Source organism: Notolabrus celidotus, chromosome 5, assembly GCF_009762535.1.
Source record: "Notolabrus celidotus isolate fNotCel1 chromosome 5, fNotCel1.pri, whole genome shotgun sequence".
NCBI classification, from domain to species: domain Eukaryota; kingdom Metazoa; phylum Chordata; class Actinopteri; order Labriformes; family Labridae; genus Notolabrus; species Notolabrus celidotus.
This window is the reverse complement of record NC_048276.1, coordinates 39,461,239-39,477,919: the sequence shown is the minus strand read 5'-3', so window position 1 is coordinate 39,477,919 and position 16,681 is coordinate 39,461,239. Positions and strand designations below refer to the sequence as shown.

At 42.8% G+C, this 16,681-nt stretch overlaps 1 long non-coding RNA gene across 1 annotated transcript in view; it reads left to right on the top strand.

Annotated features, from left to right (window-relative positions):
* The window catches only part of LOC117812283, an 18,158-nt gene extending 1,477 nt beyond the window's left edge, over positions 1–16,681 (top strand). The window contains exon 3 of the long non-coding RNA XR_004631179.1: positions 16,544–16,681. This is a non-coding gene — a long non-coding RNA (uncharacterized LOC117812283). The remainder of the gene's footprint in view (positions 1–16,543) is intronic.

Genomic DNA, 16,681 nt, shown 5'->3' with positions numbered 1-16,681 from the left:
CTTTGATGTGTTTTTATTATTTTTGCATGTCTGTGCTGTTCCAGAGTTTGCCTCTTTGAGGATGTCAACGTTTTTGAAGTCTTAGTCTTTCACAGTGGTATAGACTACAGACTCTGGGAGCTACAGACAAAGTTTGGGTGGCTTCCAATGTAACTAACGGTCAGCAGCAAAGGACTTCCTGCAATGACTTCCTTTTCCGTGTGCTGCTCATGGCTAAATCCCAAACTCCACACTCACAAACTCCAGCACGTCCTTGGTAGGTGTGTGAGTGCTTTTCATGCTGTCCCACTGTTACATCATCAAGTGTGTGAGCTCTCCTAAGTGGACTCTAGATGTGGGCTGCAGTGTGGTGCAGTGGTTAGAGCTGGGTTCCCTAAGGGCACTCTGGCTTCCCCTGCAGTCAGAAGACATGCCCTTTAGGTTAATTGGTCACTCTTGATTGCTGGAAGGTCGGAGTGTGTTTGGTTGTCAAAGGTTTGCCCTGTGATAGGCTGGCAACTTGTCCTGCTCAGGAATCTCAAGTCTCTAAACAATGTCCTTTATCGTATGGGCTGCTTACTGCTAACAAACTGATCCTCCTATTTGGAAGAAGAAAGAAGCACCTACTCTCAAACTGTGGTTAACAGAGATGACGGAAACACTTGATTTAGAGAGAATTAGATTTATTCTTAAAAACATTATCAGGAATTTGAAAACATTTGGCACCCACTGATCTCCTTTTTTGCTGATATAATCAACTTGATGTCTACATTGTCAGGTAGCACTGATTGGGAGGGTTGAGGGAGGGGTGAGGATGGGATAAGTTCTTGTTCAACAGTTAACTTGATGCTCTGATGCAGACAGTTTTGCCTGATGAAAAGGAATGAATAATCCAAATCAGTGATACTGTAGATTGTGAGATCAGGCCTTTGAATTGTACCGTTATATGAAAATTTAATGCATTGTGGAGATCTTGTTTTCCTTAATAAACATATTGAAACACAGAGTGTACACGGCCTCTCGCCCAGTGACAGCTGGGAGAGGCTCCAGCCCCCTGTGGCCCCATGCTGGATAAGCGATATAAGTAATGGATGGATGAACAAACAAACACTGTGATGTAAGACTCTTAACTGGAGATTGACTCTTTTTTGGTTATTTAATAGCACATCACGTTTCCAACATCATGTGATTAATGACAGTGTGTCCCATCCTCCATTTGACTCTGACTCCAGCTCTAACAGACTAACACACAGAATGCACTGCATGCTCACTGAAGTGCTTGAGCGTTCAGTGCTGGGGCCTTAGGTGGATTGTACTGATGTTTACGGTCTGAGAAGCGACCTGAGAAACCAGAATGGAGCTGGAGTATAGAGATGAGATCAAAGAGGGGAGTGTTAGCTCTACTTTGGTGTGGTGGTCCTTTTTGTAAAGATAATAAAGCATATGACAGGACAGCTGATACAGTCCAGCTTTTTTAATCTCCACACGGACTGTCTTCCTGCATACAACCAATGTCCACCGGAAGACCAGGTGATACTCACACAAATAGAAACATGTCACATTCCAAAGAATCTGTGTTCATATACAGAGAGAGTTTACAGACACAAGATTCTCCGCTGCTTGGACCTGTTTAACAGACATTTAAAGAGGCTCATCTTTTTCTCTTTAACCAGTGACAATCCAGTGCAGTACGGGCACAATCAAGCCGAGCTAGTGGCGTTAGCATGTGAGGCCTGTTTTTGCTGAGTGAGGAGCAGAGCAGTGCTTTTGAACTGTGCGTGGTCCAGACTCTGTCGAATCAATCAGGAGGGTTTTTTTGAGCTTGACACTGGGCAGCTCCACAGGATGGAGAGAAAGCCTTCTGTGACTTTGCTGCCACTTTTCTAACTTGTAGCAGAACCAGAGAGTCCTCGAGCCAAACAGCCAACCAGAGTTCAGACTGAAACACAACAGCCATGATATTTACTGCAGAAAGTTTCCACTACTATGGATATTCATCTTCAAAACATGCGAGTGCACCAGGATGAAGTCACCCTCTCATCACAGGAGCGATTATGAGGAGTGGATGCTTCCCAGTTGTAGTTTTTCTCTTTAAGCAGCTCTCCCCCTTGAAGTGTGTTAGAAACACAGATGTCACAGTTTCCAATCAGCAGTGAAATTAGTGATGTTTTGATTGCACCGGGCTCGGAGATTACCAGCGTAAACAGGTCTGCTGCATAGATCATCGTTTCAAGAGGAGGCATCATCCTTTTTTCCACTTTATACAAACTCGGCGGGGCTCTGCAGCTTAGTGCTGATGAGAAACGGACGTCCAGCTTCCACATTTTTATTTAAGCATCAACATAGTGTGGGCTGAAGTGAGGTTTCTCTTTGGTAGAACATTTTAACGGACGACCACCGAAACCGACCGCTTTGGCGTGTCACACGGTCTTCACAGGGCCTCAAACTTCTGGTAATCACTTTCTTTGACTTAATAGTAAAAACAGAGGACACATTCTCGGATTTCTCAGACTGAACTTTACACTTCATTTCATTATTTTAAACTGATTTACCAAAACATTAATACTCACTGGATTGTTTTTGTTCTCTAGAGTTGAAATGCAGAACTCTAAAGTTTAGAGTCATCTGAAGACACCAGATGCAAAAATAATTTCATTTTTAACTCTTGTTTTACTTTAACCCGTCTCCATTCATTCATCTTCCATAATGTTTTTGGAGGATGTTTCTGGGCGTGTTGCGGGTGATCTACTATGATTGCGTGCGCAAATGATAACAAGTGCAAAAGTGGAACGGACCGCCCTTAAATGAAGATTTTGCATGTGCTAAATCGGCTGTCACCATGGATAGTTTTGGAGAGCAGAGTGGCCGTAAATGAAAAATGAAGTTTGAAGCCATGGAGTTGGAGGTTTTAGTGGAGGACGCAAATAAACACATCGGTGAACTCCATCAGAGACATCTCAGCGTTTTTGGGAGGCCTGTGAAAAGGTGAATGCTGTGAGAAAAAACAAAAGATCTGCCGATGAAATAAAAAGAAGATGGCAAGATATCTGCAGAAGAAAAAAATTCCCTTAATAAAATCTCTTATATTGGACACATTTAATTAGTTCAAAACCAGGGCCAGAAAAGTTAGGCGTCACTTTGATGAAGACTGTCGTCTCACTGACGCAGAGAGCAACTTTCAGGTGAACGTTTTTAATGCCTGTCTTGATATCATCATCCAGCAACTGTCCCAAAGATTCACCAGCTTAAATGGAACTATGAACATGTTTGAGGCAATTCACCCCAACACACTGCTGCAAGCACGAGATGAGGAGTTACACCAAGCTGCCTGGAGACTTAATGAGCACTACAGTCGGGACATCGCCCCCAGCTTTCCTGGCCTACTGCTTTCTTTTAGAACCTCTTTCAGGGACCAGATACCAAAGCAAAAGTCTGTTAGGGATCTGGCAAAAATGTTCACTGTCAACCTGCCAGCAGTGAGGTTTGCGCCCTCCTGTTATTTTTTACTCTTCCCGTCACAGTTGCACCTTCTGAGCGCTCATTGTCCAAGTTAAAACTAATTCAAAACCCCTTGATGAGCACGGTGGGACAGGAGACACTGAGTGGACATGTCATGTTATCTATTGAGAATGAGAGAGCAAAGAAAATGGACATACAGCGCATCATGGACAAGTCCGCGGAGCTTAAGGCTCGTCCAAACAGTGGTGAGATGGCCGAGTACTCCATATTGATTTTCTGGTTGTATGTGAAGATGTGGGCCACTGTGCCAATTTGACTAAACTTTATAGCTGTTGATACAGTGGCCTCATTAGTTGAAAAAGTTAAAGTGGGTGTCAGAATGATGCAGTCGCTATCCGTGGTGCTGAACTGCTTTGAATTTGTGTTGTTTTATTATTTTTTTATTACAAGAAAATGCAGTGTTGCAAGGAGTTTCTCCATGGGTGATATGGCATGGCTCCTCTTTGTGACAGCCATTTGTGCGTAACGCTGTGCCAGTTTGCACCTGCCTTTCAAACGTGCTAAATATAGACGCAAAAACACCGCCCGCTATCTGCTTCAGGTTTGATAAACACACGTGTGCTAAATGATTACATTTGCATCTCCTCCTCCCAGTATTTTGCCGGTTCTGATGATCTACATGTATTCTGAATATTCATGAAGGCAAACACACTAAATGGATAGCGAGTGCTATTTTGCTCATTGGCAGACCTAATCCTGGGTGCTCCCGGTTAGTACGTCAGCTTTGCGTGCGCTATCAAGTTTGCACATGCTTTTATACACGCAAACCTTTAGTAGATTGGGCCCAAAGTGTTTAAAGACTTTTTAAAAATGCCTGACAGCAGATGAAGAGACGAGCCCAGGTTCTGCTTCTTAAGAATCCATCCATGAAAGAAAACCCTGAGAGGAGGAGATGTGGATTAATTTATCAGACGCTCTGCTGTCCCTGCTGAGGGAACAAAACAAGGATCAAAGACCACACGTCTTTGAGCTTTGAACATTTCATCAATGGTAAGTTGAAGCAAACACAGAGTATTTTAATTCATGTATGTATAGTGGATGTCGTTCTGACATGATTGGTGTGCGTGGACCGATGTAAACAACTCCAGCAGTAACTTGTTGACACCGCTAGCTAACCAGGTAATGCTAGCTTAGTAATAACGTCTGTTTTCACAGCCCGATATTTTTATCCTGACAGTCTGGAGATAAAGTGGTCTGAGGTAAGGTGAAGAGAAGGTTCATCGTGTGGAGGCTTGACGGTGAACCTTAGCCAGGGAGAGATGGTTTAACACGTCTGCATGAATGATATCAGTCACCTTTGCTCTAATGAGGAAGAATTTCTCACCCTACAGCCCTCAAACTGCAACGTCACTGACCCGGCCTGAACCAAACACATTTATCTGTCGGTACATTTATTGGATTTCACCCTGGTGGCAATATAAAGGGAAGGATTCTTGTTTAGATGTAAACATTACCAACTTAAGGTTCTGCTGATATACATATGCCCTATTCTGAAGAGACGGACGATTAACAAGCTGCAGCTCCACAGAGCATTCAATGGAAGCTTCTTTTTACTCTTTATGACCTCCATGCTGCTCACATGACTGAAAACCACAAATTGGGAAGAAGTTTGACTGGTTGTGCAGTTTTTAAATCATGCTAAGACAAGCAGATTTATTGTCATATAAATACACACCACAGTGGCTTTTCCTCTAAAGATAGAAATGTAAAACCTTAAATATAAAAATGTTTTGCAGGTGTTTGTGCAGCCTGCTCTCTGTCATATCATATTCAGCCAACTTAAAGCTCAGAGACGACAGCAGCAGCAGCAGTAGCAGCAGCAGCAGCAGGGACAGAGGATACAGATGAGTCCTCATGGATTCATTCCAGCAGGAGTTCAAGTCCAGAGGCAGAGGTCTTAACCAATAAACCATCTCTACTCTCTGTACAGTGAGATTTAAGCTGTGGATATTTCTCCCACAATGAGGTTTCCATATCTGTTTATCCCTTCAATCCACCTGCTTCTATAAATGATAAAGACTAATCCAGAATTCAGAAGCACCTTGAGCTACATAAAGCACTTGGTGTTAAAATATCTGTGACATCCCAAATGAGATTAAAGTTTTGATCTTCACTCGCCGAGGGAGTTTGTGGGATATGATGTCTGGTTGTTGCTGTATTCCTCACACATCCTCAGTGGTACTCACTTAAGAGACGTTTTCAATATTGGTTTCTTTAAAATGAGCCTTTAAAGAAATCTACCCAGGTTTTTTTGCGGTCCTTGAATTTGATCGATTGTTTTATTTACCGTCTCTCTCCAACATCTGGATTCTGGCCTCTGGAGCGACACCGCACTGAACAAGCTTGGCTGTGGTTCGCCGAGCTCGGAGATTTATGGCAGAGGCTTATAGTACTCGGCTGTGTTTGGGATAGCTTTGCCCCGAGCTGTCCCACTAAGATCACTATGCTCTCTCCTCCCCTGACTCCCCTTTTGGTCCAACCTCTGGCTCACCGAGGAACACTGTCTCCCCCTCCTTCCCCCTCAGTCTGCTTCTGTCACCAGTGAGGGACAATAAATCTGCAAGGTCATGTGGCTGCTCTGATTACAAGATAATGTTGACTGTTTGGTTTTGAGCTCAACTTGGCTGTGTGGTTTTTCACATTTCGGTGATTTAAGTGATCTATAAGTGATACAAACAGATGAGTTTCTCACCATAGCTGAAAATGATTATCTACGAACAGATTAAACTTATTTTGTGCATATGTCTAGAGCTCTACATCCTAAAAGAAATCAAGAAACCAAACCCAAATGTCCTCAGATGTTAATTGTAACGGCTTCTTTTATATTTCCCTGTAAAGGATAACTTGTCGCTGCACATGGCCTCTGTCGAAGAAGCAAAAGCTGAGGCTGAGATTTCATTCATGTTATAAACGTTGGTTTCTTCTAACACTGACAACGATCTTTTTCTAAAACTGGAAGAAATAAATAGGAAGAAAATAAAATGGTGAAAATAAGATAAAGATAGGGATACCACTCAGGTAAAATATACGTCTGCAACAAGCAGTTCATTAGCTTAGTATTGAGGCAGGATGAAAGAATCTGCCAATAGCAATTTGAAAGCTACAAATGGAAGCATTATAATTTATTTGATTGACATGAACAAAATGCAAAATTAGAAGAATTCAATTGTATTTCAGAGGGTTGCTGGTTTAGCTTAGCATTTCAAGCTTGTAGCCTATATACAGAGGCTATTCTACCTGTCTCAGCAGCTACAGGATTGAGTCCAAACATGGCCCTTAGTCACTGGTCATCCTTCACTCGCTCCTCCTAGAATTTCCTGTCTCTCTTCGGATGTCCAGTCAAATAAAGTCAAATTACCCCAAAAGATGTCTTTCAAAAAGCTCATCAAAGCGCAGCAAGCAACCGGGTTGGCTTCTGATTCAACAAAGTTTCCCTATGGAGAAAGAAGTACTTAATCACGGAAGTCCTTCTATGAATCAAACATTCTCTATTCTGACGATTCTGTAACAGACAAAAGGGTGAGGATTTGTGAGAGATTGTGATGCAAACATGGAGATCTTGTTTCCTCTGGACAGAACCAGGTCAGCAGCTTTCTCCAGTATCTAGTCCTTATGATAAGCTAACCTGTGCTGACTGGATCCTGGCTTTTAAATCCAAGCAGAAGGGGGCACGGTTAATCAAAAATGTAATGTCAAAACCTGTTATAGTCCAACGTTCCACTTCCCTGCTGCAACGGTAAGGGTCCCTAAGTCCAGTTGTAGGAGAGAAAGTGTGGATCTATGGTGTGGCAGCAATCACCTCAGGGTGTCGATCAATCAATCAATCAATCAATCAATCAATCAATCAATCAATCAATCAATCAATCAATCAATCAATCAATCTTTATTTGTATAGCGCCAAATCACAACAAACGTTATCTCAAGACTCTTTTACAAACATAGGAGGTCTAGACCACTCTATGTCAAATTATGAACAGAGACCCAACTTCAAGACAGGGTAAGACTCAGTCTGACCCCACCTTAATCCATCATGAGCATTGCACATCGCAGTATTTAGCTAGTTACAGTGGTGAGGAAAACTTCCTTTTAACAGGCAGAAACCTTGAGCTGAACCAGACTCATGTTAGACAGCCATCTGCCTCGACCGAGTTGGGTCTGGAAAGACAGATAGATGGGAGTAAGAGAGAGAGGTGATAGTGATGAGACGAGTCGTAGAAGCTGTTGCCGCTGGAGTCCAGCACATCCGTATCAGCTGGAGTCCAGATTGTCCACAGCAGGAGGACGTCTACGGCAGCTCAGAGGAATCTACGAGACAAGGGAGCTCAGGGACTCCAGAAAGGTCTATGGTTAGTAACTTTAATGGGACAGGGAGAGTTAAAGTAAGTGATGAGGGGGTTGGGGGGAAGCGGGTGAGCTAGGATCCCAGTGTGTCAGTGTGCCAGTTCCCCCGGCAGTCTAGGCCTATAGCAGCATGACAAAAGCTGGTCCAAGCCTGATCCAGCTCTAACTATAAGCTTTATCAAAAAGGAAAGTTTTAAGTCTACTCTTAAAAGTGGAGAGGGTGTCTGCCTCCCGGACCCTGACTGGTAGATGATTCCAAAGGAGAGGGGCCTGATAACTGAAGGTTCTACCTCCCACACTACTTTTAGAGATTTTAGGTACAACTAACAAGCCTGCATGTTGGGAGTGTAGAGTTCTAGAGGGGTAATAGGGCACTATGAGCTCTTTAAGATACAAGGGTGCCTGATTTTTTTTTAAAAACACAATTATGATGTTCAGGTGAGAGTGGGGAATAAACATGCTGAGTCCAGGGCTTAGTTTGTATCTTTATCCAAGTTGACTGGCATACAAATTAGAGCTGAACTTCTTTACACTGTTGCCTGAAGGTGTGTGGTTCTAAATAGAAAGTAACAAAACATACTATTTAGCAACTCTGGCATATATATATATCTCACACAGCAGCTAGTAAAACACAGAGCTTATTCTCTAACGTACAGCACGTTAGCTATTAGCTTTAAACAACACGAAATTAACAATAAGACTGTATCAATCAATCAATCAATCAATCAATCAATCAATCAATCAATCAATCAGTCAACCAGTCAACCAATCAATCAATCAATCAATCAATCAATCAATCAATCAATCAATCAATCAATCAATCTTTATTTGTATAGCGCCAAATCACAACAAACGTTATCTCAAGACTCTTTTACAAACAGAGCAGGTCTAGACCACTCTATGTCAAATTATGAACAGAGACCCAACACCAAGACAGGATAAGACTCAGTCTGAGTAAGAGAAAGAGGTGAGAGTGATGAGACGAGTAGTAGAAGCTGTTGCCACTGGAGTCCAGTACGTCCGTATCAGCTGGAGTCCAGATCGTCCGCAGGACGAGGACGTCAGGAGGACGTCTACGGAAGCTCAGAGGAATCTACAAGACAATGGAGCTCAGGGACTCCAGAAAGGTCTATGGTTAGTAACTTTAATGGGACAGGAAGAGTTAAAGTAAGTGATGGGGGGGTTGGGGGGAAGTGGGTGAGATAGGATCCCAGTGTGTCAGTTCCCCCGGCAGTCTAAGCCTATAGCAGCATAACTAAGAGCTGGTCCAAGCCTGACCCAGCTCTAACTATAAGCTTTATCAAAAAGGAAAGTTTGAAGCCTACTCTTAAAAGTGGAGAGGGTGTCTGCCTCCCGGACCCTGACTGGTAGATGATTCCAAAGGAGAGGGGCCTGATAACTGAAGGTTCTACCTCCCATACTACTTTTAGAGATTTTAGGTACAACTAGCAAGCCTGCATGTTGGGAGCGTAGAGTTGCTGAGTTAGCTGAGTTAGCTGAAGAAACTGTTGAAACCAGTTCAGGAAGATCAATGGGTGAAAAACAGTCTAGGTATACATCTGGCTTTAACGCCATTTCAATGATCCCGCTGTTGGTAAAGGGTCCTACACTAGTTAAAGGTAAGAGGTTACTAATTTGATCTCTAATGTTTAAGATTTTATCATTAAAGAAGCTCATAAAGTCATCGCTGCTGAGGGCTAAAGGAATACATGGCTCAGTGGAGCTATGACTGTCTGTCAGCCTGGCTACAGTGCTGAAGAGGAACCTAGGGTTGTTTTTATTCTCTTCTATTAGAGAGGAGTAATAGGCAGCTCGAGCATGCCTGTACATCGATGTAATTGAATCATCGTGTAATTCAATGCAGAATGTCTACAGAAATAAATGGCAAGTACATAAGTACGAAAGAAATGCAGTATTCTGGCTGAAATAAACTGTTATGCTATCAATTAGCGATTAGCTCAAATCACGTTAGATGCATATAACCAAAACATCAAACACACAAAATTGCACATAGTTAGCATGAACAATGCAAAACATGAAACTCCAATAATTACTTACTTACGTGTATCATGGACATACACACGGTAGAAAAAGTCCGTCACTGACAGCTTTAGTCTAAATGCTGCATCTAAACTTGTCCAAGCATGTCTCCCTGCCATAGACTGTATAAAATATGGACGTAGTATCCGTGACGTCACCCATCTGCTCCTGAGAGCTGTTTGGAAGCCAATCGACGGCAGCAGCCATATTGGAAATGTTGAACTCAACCAGGCAGAGTGTGACGTAATGTGAGCCTCCGAGCCAACAGCTATGTGTTCCCGACCGGGAGTCACGTCAGTCATGTCCTTATTTGGGCAAAAACTCGTAATCTTAATATCTTCTGAACCATCACGTTGGAAAAAACATTCACCCCTCGTACAGTGTGTGCCATTAGAGAGATTAGCTTCATAGGGCCAAGCTGTTTTTTGAACCAGGCTGTAAACATGTTTATTAATGCTGCAAAGATCGTCATTTTCCAATTCATGTCTATGTGGTTTCCGGTGTTTCTGCGGCCAGCCTCAAAAGGATTCTTGATGTATTGCAGTTTATAACACTTTCGCATTGGCTTCATCGTTTGAGACCGGAGGTTGCCGCTTGCTCCCTTCCTGCGGTGCTCCAGGGATATGTTGTGAGATGCTGCATTCACTGCGCAGCTGGTTGTTCGCTTCATTGTATTTCCTCTTGTTTTTTTTGTTCTTCCATAAACTAACATTGAAGGCGGTGCTGCTTTGGGTGTTTATCCCACAGGACAGGGCAGCAACATATTCTTTGCCAAGAAGGCAAAGGGCGAGTATGTCCCTCCATACCCTATCTCTGATTGGTTACTGGTATCCTTACCAAACCAATCAATGAAGTCAAGAACAAGTACTAGCTAATAAGAGAGAGTTGGGCAGGCCATGCCTTCGTCATCCTTGAAAAAAGGCAGCGTACTGCTGAGTGAAAGGATTTAGAAGTAGGCATACATGACATAGTCTGTCAAAGAATTGAGTATACGCGGTATACCTGCATATGCCCTCCTCTACACCACTGGCGGAGATGCAGTTGAAGCAGGTTTTTAGCCTCTAGGCTCACAGCTACACGGTACCCACCTGTTAGACAAGCCTCTGATTGTGCAAATGTATGGATGACTGTTACTCTTTCTACGATCTCAATGGACGTGCTATAGAAAATTCAACCTCTTTGCAGTGTGTACAAATAAAGAAATGAACTCTACACCACGAGGAGGGATTTTGAACCAGGCTGTAAACATGTTTCACTATGCTGTAGAAAAGGACGTTTTAACATGACCCTTCATAAGGAGCCTCAAGTGGACACTCAAGGAACTGCAGTTCTGTGCACTTCTGCATTCGCTTATTTTTTCCAACCCAGAAGTTGCTGCAAGCTTATTCGTTGATCATTGATAATTTCACATGCAGAGCACAAAATATGTCTGCAAAGCATTTAAATACATATGAGAATAATTGAACCTTCGTTCAGACAGAATCTGATGAGACACAGGGTCTTATTCTCAAGAGAGATCAGATTCTGAGACACGTTGAAAAGCTTTTTCAGTAGAGTTAATGATAAAGTGGAGTAATGTTTGTATTGGTACCGGAGGTCAGGGTGACTTTTTGAGCATCACAATGAGTATCTTGTACTCACTCTCTGTTTCTTCAGTCTCTGTCCACCACTGCTCCTCTTCCTCACCTCCCTCCCCTCTTTGCTACTGCCTGTCTGCCGCTCTGTAACGGTTCTTAGGATCAGTTTGAATAAAATAAAGATGTAGGTAGGTTTGGCTCATGACCTCCACCTACCTGACATTAGCAGGCTTTTAAACATTTTGAAGCACGTGACAACATTCAGTCGGTGCATGCTCTGTGTGGCATGTTGTATAGCTCTGCAGATTCTCAGCACCATGCTCTGACTGAACAGGCAGCAAAACATAGGGCATGAGAACTGCTAAAGGTTACTTAAGGAGGAAGGCTGCTCCAGCGTCTGCACAGGGCCTGCCTGATACATGTGTATATAAACCTACTGACAGCAGGATGGAAAAACAACTTGGCAGAGAGAGAGAGAATGGAAAGTAGAGTAAAGAGTAAACCAGGAAAAGACAGAGAGAGTGTCCAATCGGACCCGCCCAGGTTTCGACCTGTAGCTCTCTTTGTATTCCCCTGCCACAAAGATTTATTATGCAAACATTACCATTCCCAAAAATACATATTGAAACAAATTTTGGACAAACAAGGCAGACAAAGTGAGCGTCCTACGCTGTCACGGGAGTTTGGAACTCAGGGCGAGGCGGCGAAGCAGCCAGGAGAGCAGCAAGTGCATTAATAGTCTCGCTTCAGGAGCCGTGAAAAGGTGAGCAGGCTGGGGCGGCGATATGGGCCGTCACACAAGAGTGAAGGACTGTCAGAGGAGAAACAAAACGGAGGGAGGAATGATTAAGAGGCTGCCACGGCCTCCCTGCCTGTCAGTGTACCTGCCTGCTCCGTGGAACCAGGCTGAGAAAAGGCCTGAACCCAGAGAGTGTAAACAGTTGTAAACGCACTCCCATGTTCAACTCAGATATACACACATATCTGTACACTCATACAGCTGTTTGTCCTCACAGAGCATGCCCTCACTGCAGGTTTCAGGTCAGTCACTGTCTGGGCTGTTTGGAGCTACAGGTCTACACTGACAGATACTTTGATCATGACTGATCTTGTCCTCCGGTCTTCTGGTGCACGTGGTTGCACTTCAGGTTTACTGTGATCTGCATTTTCACAAATACAGGTTGTTCAAGCTCTGAAAACACTGGAACAATTGTGGTTGGACTGCTTCTACTTTTTATACAACCCGCTCCAGTGGTCCAAACCCGTCCTCTGGTGATTTGGAAGTGACATTAAACGGTAAAATAAAATCCCTGCATGGATTTGAAATGCTGTTGTTTTCCTGTTGGAGAGCATGAGTTGTGTTTTTTCTGGAAGAATATCTGACGCCTTTCACATGAACAACAGGTGACATGGTATAAAAATCAATAAAGTAAATTCAGAGGGCTCTCAGTGGCGATGTACTTGGCGAATAAAAATGACAGGAGCGGCTGTGGCTCAGTTGTAACGTTGGTTGGTCTCCCCATTGGATGGTTGGTGGTTGATATCCCTGCAGACTACATGATGAGGTGTCCTTGAGAAAGACCCTGAACCCAGAATTGCTCCCTGCAGCATAGCCATCAGCTTGTGAATGGGTGTGTGTAGGATTGTATATTGCTCATGGGCACTTTGTGTAGCAGCCTCTCCCATCCGTGTGAGTGAGTGACTGTGATATGTAATGTAATACGTTTTTTCAGAGGTCTGAAAAAATGTATTACAGACTGAAGAATTCAGTATTAGTGCATTTCATTTTACCATTTAAACTCTTTCACTCAGGAGGGAAGAGTTTGAGACCAACAGTTGAGGGTAATTATTTTAACTGATCTAATTTTCAAAGTAAGGGATGATGTGAAAATGATAGGTGGTTCTGCCGATTAGAAACCCTGATATGAAGAAAAGAGCCTCTGCATCTTGCTCACCCTGTACAGATTCAAAGGCTTTGTTCATACCTGTGCAGGTATTTTTTTACACTTTATTTTTTCATTTTCTTGTACAGACGTTAACAAAGATTTAACACGATTAAAATTAAGGTTTCAAGATGGAGCATTTAAAAAAATCTGTTTGTTTGTATTAATTTGGACAGGAAAAAAAATAGATTTTGGAAAACTGGCTTCTTTACCTCAACCTGCACAAGGCAGTTCTCTATATGCATTACACATTCATGTTTACAAGTAAACCTCCCTGTTCTTTATCATTATACTACGGCGTGCGGCGAATGAATTAATCACACTGAATAGTTTATAATTCGCCACTCCTTGCACAGTTTAAAAAACCTTGTTTTCATTTGCCCCCCCTCAAGAACCTGCTCAATACCAGAGACTGTATAAATAATAGACGTAGTATCCCTGACGTCACCCATCTGTTACTGAAGCGCTGTTTTGAGGCCAATCGTCAGTGGGAGCCATATTGGAAATGTTGAACTCAACCTAACTGCTGTTGAGCGAGTGTGAGGTAAAGAGGCGGACTTTGAGCCTCCTCGCTAACAGCTACAGTGTTCTCGCCTGTCAGTGAAGTCAGTCATGTCCTTAAAAGGGCACAAGTCGTAATCTTAATATCTGTTGAACTGTTGCGTTATAAAATAAATCACCCCGTACAGTGTGAGCGGATAGAGAAATGAGCTCTTCAGACTGAAGCCGTTTTTTTGTACCAGGCTGTAAACATGTTTATTTCTGCTGTAAAGATCGTCTTCTTTGAATGGGTGTGTATGTGGTTTCCGGTGTTTCTGCAGCCAGCATCAAGTGGACGCTCGATGAACTGCAGTTTATAACACTTCCGCATGGGCTTCATATTTTGAGACCAGAGGTTGCCACTTGCTCAATACACATACTGTTCTTCTATGGGGTTTGATGTACGAACTGATAACACATTATCACCCCTTACTGGCCTGCTATGCTTTTGTGGGTGTTTTCAGCTGTTCCTGCGTTGTTGTGTGGACGGAGATATTTATAAACACCTGGTTTATAAAGTTTTTGCCACAGTGTCAACAAGCAGAGGTAAAACGTGTCAGAACTGCTCTGATTGATTGGATATGATGTGGTGATCAGGTTTTCCTGAGAATTAATTCACGTTTGGTCCAGTCAGAATGACTTATTCCCAAGCGGCAACCTCCAGTCTCAAAATATGAAGCCCATGCGGAAGTGTTATAAACTGCAATTCATGGAGCATCCACTTGAGGCTGGCTGCAGAAACACCAGAAACCACATACACACCCATTCAAAGAAGACGATCTTTACAGCAGAAATAAACATGTTTACAGCCTGGTTCAAAAACCGTTTAGGTCTGAAGAGCTCATGTCTCTATCGGCACACACTGTACAAGGTTGAGTTTTTTCTGGCACTACGGTTCAGAAGACATTAAGATTACGAGTTTTTGGCCACACAAGGACATGACTGACTTGACTGACAGGCTTCACAACAGCGCTCAGGCTAAGAAGGGTGACGTCAATGATATTATGTCCATTATTTATACAGTTTATGCTTTTCTACACCGCCTTGTAATGAAAGCTGGATAATATCAAACAGAATGTGATTAATATCTATGTTTTACAATGTTTTGATTAAAAGCACATACTGAAGCGATATCTTTAAGCAGCAGAAAGAAAGAAGAAACATACTTTATTAATCCCCATGGGGGAAATTACATTTTTTCACTCATGTTATTTTTTTGGACATGCTACACAGTTTTTGGTATATACATACAATCATGCACACACATGCAGTGGACATGTACTTAGGGAGAGATGTCAGAGTGAGGATGCTGCCATCAACCAGCGCACCCCAAGCAGTTCAGTGCCTTGCTCAAGGGCACCTTGGCAGTGCCCAGGCAAGTGAACAGGCACCTGTCCAGCCACCAGTCCACTTGCCAAGCTTCGTTCATACTGGGACTCAAACCGACGACCCTTCGGTTCCCAAGCCAAGTCCCTATGGACTGAGCTACTGCCGCCCCCCAAGAACTAATTTGCAATGTAATATAGGATCCATCACAACTTGGTTAGGATTGGGAAAAGTATGGTTTATGCTCGAATGAAACGGTAACATTGACTCCAGACAGTCTTCTGGGTGAAATAACTTTCTGTCAGGGAGCTCTGAGATGTGCCAGGTAAACGTTGACTGACACAAGAATGCTTTCGTGTTACTGGCTCTAAGACACATTTTAGTTATGGTTCTTGGAAATTCGTGCCACCTGGAAAAAAGTGAACTAGTTTAACAATACTGCACATATTCTTAGGGTTTGACCTCAACCCCACCTCTTTGTCTCAATGTTTGCTCTAGATTAGATGGACGCTAGTTGGTTTCCAATCTTTGGGCTTCATGATGTCTCCTCAGAAGCCAGTGTGTGATGCCACTGAGAGTACATTACACAGTCTGTGGTCAAAACAGTATCCTGCATTTTAGTCAACTGGGTTCACATGTCCTTTGCAGGGTTTAAATATTTGTTTCCAATCCAGTTGAATACCTGGTGGTCTGAAGAGGGCTGTGCACAGGAGATGCCCTCGCTATCTGATGGATTAGGAGCTTTTTGTAAAGAAGAATGGACAAATATTGCCACTTTAAGATGTGTTACAATTATTAGTCAAGGGGTGTGTACACTTGCATATGCAACCATATTCTTTTATTTTTGAATTTTTTATTCTTCCCCCTAAAAGATTTTATTTGTTTTGAATTGAATTGTTCATGTTATAGGTCACATTAAAGGTGGAAAAAGTTCTGACATGATTTATCTTGGTCTCAATTGTTTACATCACAAAATCTGGAATTTTAACAGGGCTGTGTAGACTTTTGATATCCACTGTATGTATTATGTAGCTTGTTTGTCTATCAATAAAAAGACAACCACATTATTGAATTTATCTCAAAGCATTGCGCTTCCAATTCAATACATATGCTCGAAGCTGAACATGATTTAAACTCATATTTATACACACACGTACACACACACTCTGCTCCACCCCAGGCTCACATCCTCCCTCAGAAAAAAGTGATGTATGTGTTTTTCAGAAAGGACACGCTGGTGAAACTTAACATGCCTCCTCTCTTGTCTTTCTTTCTCAGACTGAAGGTATTCAGGAGGGAGAGGACAACGTCGCCCCGCCGGACAATTTACTGCCCTTCTCTGGGAATTCCACATGATCCAGGTATGGGAGAGTGGGGAAGAAAGCCGGAGCAGTGAACTCACTCTGGCAGTTTTAT